Source organism: Hemiscyllium ocellatum, chromosome 35 (genome assembly GCF_020745735.1).
Source record: "Hemiscyllium ocellatum isolate sHemOce1 chromosome 35, sHemOce1.pat.X.cur, whole genome shotgun sequence".
In the NCBI taxonomy this organism is placed as follows: domain Eukaryota; kingdom Metazoa; phylum Chordata; class Chondrichthyes; order Orectolobiformes; family Hemiscylliidae; genus Hemiscyllium; species Hemiscyllium ocellatum.
In genome coordinates, this window is record NC_083435.1 from 40,853,929 (window position 1) to 40,865,571 (window position 11,643).

Sequence of the window (11,643 nt, forward strand, 5' to 3'; positions counted from 1 at the left end):
CCGAGACGAACATCAACTGCGCCTGGAGGATCATCAACTCGGTGAAGGACGCTCTCTGGGCGGTCCGAAACCTGTTGATCTTCCAGCTGAAGGAGTTGACCCCGACTGAGTGTTGCAGACTGGCACATTCCAAGGTCCAGGACTACGTGTTGAGGGACGCGCTGAAGCTTGGGGCAGCTGCCGCCAAGGCGCGGTGGGGAAAGACCACCGTTTAACATCTGCCTGTCTAAAGAAAAGCAGGGGGCCCATGCAGTCATTTGGGCTCTGCTGACACCTCAGCTCAATATATGAGTGAGAAATGCACTGATCTGTATGTAATAATGATAATTCGGAGCTGTGTATGTAAATGTGGAAATATGAATGGCATTACCTAATGTACAGTGTATCAAATTATTCTATGCATATTTTATGAATAAAGTATATTTTTGAAATTAAAAAAAAAAGTTCTCCCAGGACGAGGCTATCCCATTGCACTTCGGGTGTGCTGACGCCTGCGATGTCCCCAAATGCGGGATACTCGACTGCAAAATTTGTGGTAGTGGGGGACTGCGTTCGCGCTCTCCCCTGATTTACAAGCAAAAAGCAGATCTTTCAGTAGATGGCGCTCACTTGCGCTTCATGCGGCTTCCTATGTCCCGCGCACTGATGTTCAATTCAGTTTCACCCAAATCGGCAGATAATGCCGCACGTCTTACTTCATCCTGCAATAAACCGCTGTGTTCAAAGCTTATCAGAAGAGGTCCAAGCCCTGCAAATAACCAAAGCTGAGCCCGCATTTGCTCCATTTCCCTCTATTTACTGCCTATTCCAGTATTATCCAAAGTGCCTCTTTCAGCAATTTATTCGACAGATTGTATTCGGCTCTGTCCACTGATTCTTCACCACCTGCTCCAGGTAAAAGGAGACGGTGGATACTGTCATCTAATCATACAACTTTACAGTATGGAGGCAGGCTGTTCGGCCCAAATTGCCCATGCTGCACACTCCATACAGCATGGAAACACACCCTTGGGTCCAACCCGTCCATGCCAACCTGATACCCCAACCCAATCTCGTCCTACTTGCCAGCACCCGGCCCATATCCCTCAATCCTTCCTATTCATATTCACATCAAATGCCTTTTAAGTGTTGCAATTGTACCAGCCTCCACCACTTCCTCTGGCAGCTCATTCCATACACGTACCATCCTTTAAGTCAAAACTTTGCCCCTTAGGTCGCATTTATATCTTTGAACCTCTCACCCTAACCATATGCCCTCTCGTTCTGGACCACCAGACCCCAGGGCAAAGACTTTATCTATTTATCCTATCCATTCCCCTCATGATTTTATAAACCTCTATAAAGTCACCCCTCAGCCTCCGATGCTCCAGGGAAAACAGCCCCAGCCTGTTCAGCCTCTCCCTATAGCTCAAATCCTCCAACACCGGCAACATCCTTGTAAATCTTTTCTGAACCCTTTCAGGTTTCACAACATCTTTCCGATAGGAAGGAGACCAGAATTGCACACAATATTCCACCCGTGGCATAACCAATGTCCTGTACAGCCGCAACATGACCTTCCAACTCCTGTACTCAATACTCTGACAATAAAAGAAAGCATACCAGACGTCTTCTTCACTATCCTATCTACCTGCGACTCCTCTTTCAAGGAGCTATGAACCTGCACTCCAAGGTCTCTTTGTTCAGCAACACTCCCTAGGACCTTACCATTAAGTGTATGCGTCCTGGTAAGATTTGTTTTCAAAATGCAGCACCTCGCATTTATCTGAGTTAAACTCCATCTGCCACTTCTCAGCCCATTGGCCCATCCGATCAAGATCCTGTTGTAATCTGAGGTAACCTTCTTCGCTGTCCACTACACTTCCCATTGTGGTGTCATAAGCAAACTTACTAACTACACCTCTCATGCTCACATCCAAATCATATATGTAAATGACAAAAAGTAGAGGACCCAGCACTGATCCTTGTGGCACTCCACTGGTCACAGGCCTCCAGTCTGAAAAACAACCTCCCACCACCACCCTCTGTCCTCTATCTTTGAACAAGTTCTGTCCCAAATGCCTAGTTCTCCCTTTATTCAGTGAGCCCTGACCTTGCTAACCAGTCTCCCTTGGGAAACCTTGTCAAATGCCTTACTGAAGTCCATATAGATCACATCTACCGCTCTGTCCTCATCAATTCTCTTTGTTACTTCTTCAAAAAACTCAATCAAGTTTGTGAGACATGATTTCCCACACGCAAATCCATGTTGACTATCCCTAATCAGTCCTTGCCTTTCCAAATACATGTACATCCTGTCCCTCAGAATTCCCTCCAACAACTTGCCCACCATGGACATCAGGCTCACTGGTCTATAGTTCCCTGGCTTGTCCTTACTACCCCTCTTAAAGAGTGACACTGTGTTAGCCAACCTCCAGTCTTCCAGCACCTCACCTGTCACTATCGATGATACAAATATCTCAGCAAGAGGCCCAGCAATCACTTCCCTAGCTTCCTGCAGAGTTCTGGGGTACACCTTATCAGGTCCTGGGGTTTTATCCACCTTTATTCATTTCAAGACATCCAGCACTTTCTTCTCAGTAATATGGGCATTTTGCAAAGTGTTACCATCCAATTATATCTTCCATGTCCTTTTCCACAGTAAATACATGGACTTTGATAAGGCATTTGATAGGGTTCCCTATGGTAAGCTGATGGAGAAGGTGAAGACGTACAGGGTCCAGGCTGTTCTAGCTAGATGGATGGAGAACAGGTGAGGCAACAGCAGACAGAGAGGATTAATGGAGGGGAGCTTCTCAAAATGGAGAGCTGTGACCAATGGTGTTCCACAGGGATCTGTGCTGGGATCACTGTTGCTTGTGATGTACATAAATGATTTGCAGGAACGTGTGGGTTGCTTCATGAGCAAGTTTGCAGATGAAACTAAGATTGGTGGAGGAGCAGATAGTGAAGGGGTCTGTCAGAGAATACCGCAGAATACAGACAGATTGGTGAGTTGGGCAGAGAAATGGCAGATGGTGTTCACTCCGGACAAATGCGAGGTGATGGATCTTGGAAGATCAAATTCCAGAGTGAACTATAGAGTAAATGGAAAAGTCCTGGGGAAAATTGATGTACAGAGAGATCTTGGTGTTCAGGTCCATTGTTCCCTGAAGGTGGCAGCGTACATCAGTAGAGTGGTCAAAAAGGCATACGGCATGCTTTCCTTCATCAGACGGGGTATTGGGTACAAGAGTTGGAAGGTCATCTTACAGTTGCTTCAGACTTTGGTTCGGCCACATTAGGAATACTACGTTCTGGTCCCAACATTGCTGAAAGAATGTGGACCATGGCTAACTATGAAGAGAGGTTCAGTAGATTAGGATTATTTTCATTGAGAAGAGAGAGGTTGAGGAGGGCCCTGATTGAGGCCTAAAAAATCATGAGAAGTATACACAGGATGGACAGCAAGAAGCTTTTCCCCAGAGTGGAGGATTTAATCATAAGGGAGTCACATTTATTTTATATTTCAAAAATATATTTTAATCATAAAATAATTTGATGGTCTGTACAGTTGGTCATGCTATACATATGTCAACATTTACATACACAGATCAGAATTTATCATTTTATACAGGTCTGTGCATTTCTCGCTCCTACGCCCATATATTGAGCTGAGGCATCAGCAGAGCCCAAATGACTGCAGGGCCCCCTGTTCTTCTTTAGACAGGCAGATGTTACACTGTGGTCTTTCCCCACCGCGCTTTGGCGGCAGCTGCCCCAGGCTTCAGAGCCTCCCTCAACACGTAGTCCTGGACCTTGGAATGTGCCAGTCTGCAACACTCAGTCGGGGTCAACTCCTTCAGCTGGAAGATCAACAGGTTTCGGACCACCCAGAGAGCGTCCTTCACCGAATTGATGATCCTCCAGGTGCAGTTGATGTTCGTCTCGGTGTGCGTCCCGGGGAACAGGCCGTAGAGCACGGAGTCCCGCGTCACGGCGCTGCTCGGGACGAACCTCGACAAACACCACTGCATTCCTCTCCAGACTTCCTCTGCATAGGCACATTCCAGAAGGAGGTGTGTGTCATTCTCGTTCCCCCCGCAGCCACTTCGAGGGCAGTGTGCGGTGTGGCTGAGAGTCCGGGCGTGCATAAGGGATCTCACAGGTAGAGCCCTTCTCACCACCAGCCAAGCCATGTCTTGGTGCTTGTTGGAAAGTTCTGGCGATGAGGCATTCTGCCAAATTGCTTTGACAGTCTGCTCAGGGAACCACTCGACAGGATCCGCCCTCTCCTTTTCCTGAAGGGTCTCGAGGACGCTACGTGCTGACCACTTCCTGATGGACTTGTGGTCAAAGGTGTTTTTCTTCATAAACTTCCCCACGAAGGACAGGTGATACGGAACGGTCCAACTACTCGGTGCGTTCTGCGGCAGCGTGGCCAGGCCTATCCTTCGCAACACCGGGGACAGGTAGAACCTCAGTACGTAGTGACACTTGGTGTTTGCAAACCAGGGATCCACGCACAGCTTGATGCAGCCACACACAAAGGTGGCCATCAGGGTGAGGGTGGCATTGGGTGTATTTTTTCCCCCGTTGCCCAGATCTTTGTATAGCGAGTTCCTTCGGACCCGGTCCATCTTTGAACTCCATATGAAGTGGAAGATGGCCCGGGTGACTGCAGCGGCGCAGGTTCTGGGAATAGGCCACGTACAACAGCAGTGACAGTGCCTCACACCTGATGACCAGGTTTTTCCGGTGATGGAGAGCGACTGTAGCCTCCATCTGCCCAGTTTCTGCCTCACTTTACTGATACGCTCCTCCCAAGACTTGGCGCACGCCCCAGCCCCCCCGAACCAAATACCCAGCACCTTCAGGTGGTCGGTCCTGACGGTGAAGGGGATCGAGGATTGGTCGGCCCAGTTCCCAAAGAGCATGGCCTCGCACTTGCCTCAGTTTACCTTGGCCCCCGAGGCCCGTTCGAACTGGTCACAAATGCACATGAGTCTGCGCACGGACAGTGGATCCGAGCAGAAAATGGCGACATCATCCATGTACAGGGAGGCCTTAACCTGTAGGCCCCCGCTGCCAGGAATAGTCACCCCTCTCAGGCTCGCATCCTTCCTGATGGACTCTGCAAATGGCTCTATGCAGCACACAAACAAGGCAGGAGAGAGAGGGCAGCCCTGCCTGACTCCAGATCTGACTGGGAAGCTATCTAATTCCCACCCATTGATTGAGACTGCACTGACAATGTTGGTGTAGAGCAGTCTGATCCAATTGCAGATTCCCTCCCCAAAGCCCATTTTGGAGAGAACATCTCTCATATACCTGTGTGATATCCTGTCAAAGGCTTTCTCCTGGTCCAGGCTGATCAGGCAGGCGTCCAACCCTCTGTCCTGCACGTAGGCGATCGTATCCCTGAGGAGTGCGAGACTCTCAGCGATCTTCCTGCCTGGCACAGCACAGGTTTGGTCAGGGTGAATCACCGACCCCAGAGCAGACCCGACCCAGTTGGCGATTACCTTTGACAGGATTTTGTAATCCGCATTCAACAGTGTGATCGGTCTCCAATTTTTGAGTTCCTCCCTCTCCCCCTTCTGCTTGTAGATGAGGGTGATGATGCCTTTCCTCATGGATTTGCTCATGGTACCTGCCCGAAGCATACTGACATACACCTCCAGCAGGTCCTGGCCAATCAAGTCCCACAGAGCGGAATAGAGCTCGACCGGTAAGCCGTCGCTTCCGGGAGTTTTATTCTTTTCGAAGGACTCGAGGGCCTTGGTCAGCTCGTCCAGAGATAGCGGCTGGTCCAGCCTCTCGCGTGTTCTGTCGTCTAAGACCTCCGTGACAGACGACAGGAATGACTGGGAGGCCACGCTGTCGGTCGGCTTCGCGTCATACAGACTGGCATAGAAGGATTTACTGATCCTCATGACGTCAGCCTGAGATGACGTTATCGAGCCGTCTTCTTCCTTCAGGCTGCTGAGCACGGAGCTGCAGAGAAATTAGCCCAATAAAGCAGATAGCACACACCCAGGTCGGGTGAAATTGACAAGCTATTTAGTCCAAGCGATTAAGGTTAAAGGTGCCAGATACAAGTAAATATTTCTCAACATTGTTTGGATGTGAACTTAAACTGAGAGCACCATCTTCTCTGGCTGCACATTCCACGTTTACAACACCCTTTGTTGCTTTGAAAAACAGTCGCCTGTGATTCTAATGTAAACATGGTTTACACATGTCTTTGATTTACGGGACTTGCTCACTTACACTAATAACGGAACGTGCTTTACCAGCGACCTAAGGGGCAACGTTTTGACTTAGAGGATGGTACGTGTATGGAATGAGCTGCCAGAGGAAGTGGTGGAGGCTGGTACAATTGCAACACTTAAAAGGCATTTGGATGTGAATATGAATAGGAAGGATTGAGGGATATGGGCCGGGTGCTGGCTAGTAGGACTAGGTAGGACTGGGTTGGGGTATCAGGTTGGCATGGACGGGTTGGACCCAAGGGTGTGTTTCCATGCTGTACATCTGTATGACTGTATAAGAGTGTGCAGCATGGGCAATTTGGGCCGAACAGCCTGCCTCCATACTGTAAAGTTGTATGATTAGATGACAGCATCCACCGTCTCCTTTTACCAGGAGCTGGTGGTGAAGAATCAGTGAACAGAGCTGAATATATTCTGTCAAATAAATTGTTGAAAGAGGCACTTTGAGCAATACTGGGATAGGCAGTAAATAGAGGGAAATGGAGCAAATGCGGGCGCAAATTTGGTTATTTGCAGGGCTTGGTCCTCTTCTGAAAAGCTTGGAAGATAGAGGTTTATTGCAGGATGAAGTAAGACGTGCGGCATTATCTGCCGATTTGGGTGAAACTGAATTGAACATCAGTGCGCGGGACATAGGAAGCCGCATGAAGCACAAGTGAGCGCCATCTACTGAAAGATCTGCTTTTTGCTTGTAAATCAGGGGAGAGCGCGAACGCAGTCCCCCACTACCACAAATTTTGCAGTCGAGTATCCCGCATTTGGGGACATCGCAGGCGTCAGCACACCCGAAGTGCAATAGGATAGCCTCGTCCTGGGAGAACCACCTTGTTGATCATGGTATCTCCCCTGCCAGGTAAGTATGCTCAATACTCTCACTCGCTCAAACCCAACAACACCCCATACCTCTTACACTCATACTAACTGCCGGCTCGAAAATCGCAAATACACCTCTCGAAGGTTCCCTGTCTGTACAACAGCGCAATTTCTCACCCGGATCACAGAACATCCCGAAAGGCTCAGCTTTCACTCAATCCGACACTCACTGGGCGACCTGAGAAGCTGCGATAATTTGCATATCGTCCTTAAACGGAAAAGCTCCGCCCTTCCCCGCCCCCTTCACACTGCCTCCTCTTTCACCAAAACAAAGCCCCAAACATCGCTCATACACTTGAAGCAATCTGTTACCAAACACTGTTTACAATGTGAGGTGAACGCGAATAAAAGCAATTTTTAAGCTTTGCTGGTGAAACTTGAAAGCTATTTTGAAATCACTTTTTCCTAATCCCTCCAAATTGAACAAATCTTCTTTTGTGAAACTGCAGCTTTGCAATCTTCTCCCCTCTGTGTCCCACCATGCAAATCAATCACTACAGGAGACCTCACGGTTAAGGTGAAAGGTGCCAGGAACAAGGAAATATTTCTCAACGCTGTTTGGATGTGACATTAAACTGAGAGCAGCACCACCTTTTCTGGATGTACATTCCACGTTTTCAACACCCTGTGTTGTTTCGAAAAATGTAAATTCAAATGTAAATGTGATTCAAATGTAAATATTATTTTCAGAAATGTCTTTGATTTACTTGCTTACTTATACTAATAATGACACGTGGTTATTATGGTTGAAGTACAAGATTAGATTCCCTACAGTGTGGAAACAGGCCCGGAGGAAACCCTCGCAGACATGGGGAGAATGTGCAAACTCCACACAGTCACCCGAGGTGGGAACTGAACCAGGGTCTCTGGCGCTGTGAGGCAGCAGTGCTAACTACTGCGCCACCGTGCCACCCACAGGATTGCGTTTACAGAATATGATAAAGAGGTTTATCCCACCCCGATTACAGCGGGTCAAACTGAAGTTCAGGCTGTTCTCCCTGCTCCCAAAGAAAATGGAAGCAGGGACTATTTCTAAATGGGGAGAATATGTGAAAATCTGAACAGCAAAGAGACTTGGTAGTTCTAGTCCAGCATTCTCTCAAGGTCAAACTTGTAGGTTGAGTCAGTAGTTGGGAAGGCAAATGCAATGTTGGCATTTATTTTGAGACGAACATATAACAAAGAGATTGACACGAACAGGCCCTTCAGCCCTCTAAGCCTCCGCCGATTCAGCTTCTCTGTCTAAACCTGCCACCTATTTTCAAAAGCTCTGTGTCGTTTTGTTCCCTCCCCATTCATGTATCTCCCTGGATACATCTTCAATGACATTGTTGTTCTAGCCCCTATCACCTCCACTAACAATGTGTTCCAGGCAACCACAACCTTCTGCCTGATGAACTTTCCACACACATCTCCCCTAAACCTTGCCCCTCTCACTGTGAACATGTAACTTTGGCCTAACGCCAATTCAGGGACCAGCCAACCTCAGAGCTATGGCCTCAGCAGCCGCTCGCAGCCCTGGCCAGGGCATTCGCAACCCAGTCAGGGTGACTGTGAAGAAGGTGGAGGAGCACACACCGGTCGATCGGACGGTGTTTGTGAAGAAGGTTTTGCTGGAGTGCTGTGGGTTTGCAGCAGCGGACGTGTACTGCCTGCAGGATTTCCCTGGGGCAGGCTACTTCGACGTGACCTTCAGGAGCGTGAAGAATTGTGAGCAGCTCCTGAAGGTCTTCAAGGAGAAGGAAGGGGAACCTCTGTTCTCCACCTTGTCCGCGGTCCCGTTGTGTGTGCTTCCTGCGCAGAGGAGTCGGGTTGTAACAATCCAGATGTACAACCCTTACGTCCCAGCAGCAGATGTCCTGACCTTCTTGAAGAGATATGTCCAGGTCGAGGGAGAGAGTACCGATGTGGTCGATCCTTTCGGGATTTGGACCAGCAAACGACAGGACAGGGTAACCCTGAGGGTCAATGCCAGTGGGAATATCCTCCACCCACCCTCCAGCTTTGCCATCGGAGGAAGCAGAGGCTACCTGACGTACGCAGGGCAGCCGAAGGTGTGCCGAACCTGCGGGAGGTCAGGCCACATGGCGGCCGACTGTAAGGTGACCGTCTGCTGAAACTGCAAACAGGAAGGCCACCCGACCAAGGAATGTAAGGAGGCCAAGAACTGTAACCTGTGCGGAGAGGCGGGCCACATGTACAAGGCCTGCCCAAGACGAGGGGCCGCCACCTACGCACAGATGGCCAGAGGTGGCAACACGAGCCGTGGACCAACTCAGACCAGCAAGGTACCACAAAACAGCACGGGAACGGCGTCTGGAGGCACCAGAAGGAAGAGCAGGCGGTAGTGGAGCAGACGGCAGACAGCGGGGAGGTGCAGCAGCCGATCCAAGCTCCTTCAAAGCAGACGGAGGAAATGGAAGAGGAGGGATCAAAGGAGGCAGAGGATTGGATTACGGTCAAAAACAGGAAAAGGAAAACACTCGAGGGCCCCAAAGCCACCCAGAGAAGGGGGAAGCGACACCTACACAACGAGGATACAGGCAGTTCTTCTGATGGTGAGGACGGGCGCAAGAAGGGTCGCCACCAGAGGAAGAGACAGAGCGCCGTGGGGAGAAAGGAGGGCAGCACCACCCAAGCAGGGAAAGACGATCCCTCTGAGGGGATGGGTAAAGGCCTCTCCCGACCCGGTGAGAACCAAGAGGTACCCACCGGCCCACAGCTCCAGGTAACTGGGAGCAGCAATCCTGTGACAGCCCCGCTGTCAGATGGAGAACTGGACGGTGCGGACCGTGGGTCTGACCCGAAGACACCAGAGCGGGGAAATGGCTTCAGCGTGGAGCCAGACAGCTACTTCAGCCCTGGGATGGTCCAGCAGTTTGCCGTCACCATGGGGATGCACACAGCTACCCCAGAGAGGCAGGACCAGCAGCAAATGGACACTGTTAACCTCCTAAACTGTTAAAATGGGGTTAAAAATTGCCAGCATCAATGTGAGTAGCACCAAATCAGCTACATGATGTGTTTCTACGATGGTCTTCGTGGCCAACGTTAAAGCCGACGTCATGTTTCTGCAGGAGTGTGGGATACCGCACCTCAGCAGCTACAGGAGATGGTCGAGCTTGTGGGCCCATGGATCGTCAGTTTGGTCGGGGGGCAACGATAGCCGCACCTCCGGCCTGGGTATCCTGTTGCGAGGAGGCAACGTCACCATCTCCGAGGTTAAGGAGGTGGAGGGCGGGAGCCTCCTCGTCACCGACGTTATGTACAAGAATGCTCCCCTGAGACTGATCAATGTGTACGCCCCAGTGGGTAAGAGTGAACGGTTGGCCGTCCTGCAGCAGCTTCCACTGTTGCTGGCTACGTCCAGGCCGGTCATTCTGGCCGGAGACTTCAACTGTATCATTGATGCAGATGGACGATCCGGCCGGGGGGGACAGTAAACTGGACGCCACGTCCAGAGCCCTGATGGACACGGTAAAAGATGCCAAGCTGCACGACGTCTTCAGCACTCCTGCAGACGGAGCGCAGCGTAGATACACCTGGTCACGGGCAGACGGGTCTATCCGCTCAAGGGTAGATTACCTGTTTGTGTCCTGAACGCTCTCGGGTCAGATCCACCGACGTCAAGCCGGTGTTCTTCTCTGACCACTGCCTCCTGCTGGCCGACTGTCACCTACAGGACGAGCAGCGGGTGGGTAAGGGAACGTGGAAGCTGAACACAAAGCTGTTGACCCCGGGAAACATTGAGGAGCTCAAGAGGGACCACGCAGGTTGGAGAACCGTGAAGCCCCTCTTTGAGTCCTCAGCGGACTGGTGGGAAACAGTTAAAGGGAACACCAAGAGGTTCTTCATCCTTATTGGTGTTCAGGGGGCGAGAGAGAGGCGGGGAAAACTGTCCCAACTCCAGGAAAGTATGCAGAACCTGCTCCTGCTGCAGACGATGGGGGTCGATGTCACGGAGGACCTCAAGGAGGTGAAAGGCCAGCAAGCCTCGCTTTTTGCCTCAGAGGCCTCCAAGATAATCTTCCGATCCAGGGTCCACTCGGTGGAGCAGGACGAGACGTGCTCACGTTTCTTCTTCCAGAAGGTGCACAAAGAGAGCTCTGTGCTCAGCAGCCTGAAGGAAGAAGACGGCTCGATAACGTCATCTCAGGCTGACGTCATGAGGATCAGTAAATCCTTCTATGCCAGTCTGTATGACGGGAAGCCGACCGACAGCGCGGCCTCCCTGTCGTTCCTGTCCTCTATCACGGAGGTCCTAGTGGACAGAACACGCGAGAGGCTGGACCAGCCGCTATCTCTGGACGAGCTGACCAAGGCCCTCGAGTCCTTCGAAAAGAATAAAACTCCCGGAAGCGACGGCTTACCGATCGAGCTCTCTTCCGGTTTGTGGGACTTGATTGGCCAGGACCTGCTGGAGGTGTATGTCAGTATGCTTCGGGCAGGTACCATGAGTGAATCCATGAGGAAAGGCATCATCACCCTCACCTACAAACAGAAGGGGGAGAGGGAG

General features: G+C 50.6%; 2 non-coding genes across 2 annotated transcripts; one reads left to right on the top strand and one right to left on the bottom strand.

Annotated features, from left to right (window-relative positions):
- The first annotated feature begins 401 nt into the window (after positions 1 to 401).
- Positions 402 to 567, top strand: LOC132833010 (U1 spliceosomal RNA). Its single transcript, XR_009647017.1, has one exon. It is a non-coding gene; the product is annotated as a U1 spliceosomal RNA (small nuclear RNA).
- A 6,384-nt stretch (positions 568 to 6,951) lies between these two features.
- LOC132833045 (U1 spliceosomal RNA) lies at positions 6,952 to 7,115 on the bottom strand. Its single transcript, XR_009647037.1, has one exon. It is a non-coding gene; the product is annotated as a U1 spliceosomal RNA (small nuclear RNA).
- Positions 7,116 to 11,643: the final 4,528 nt, after the last annotated feature.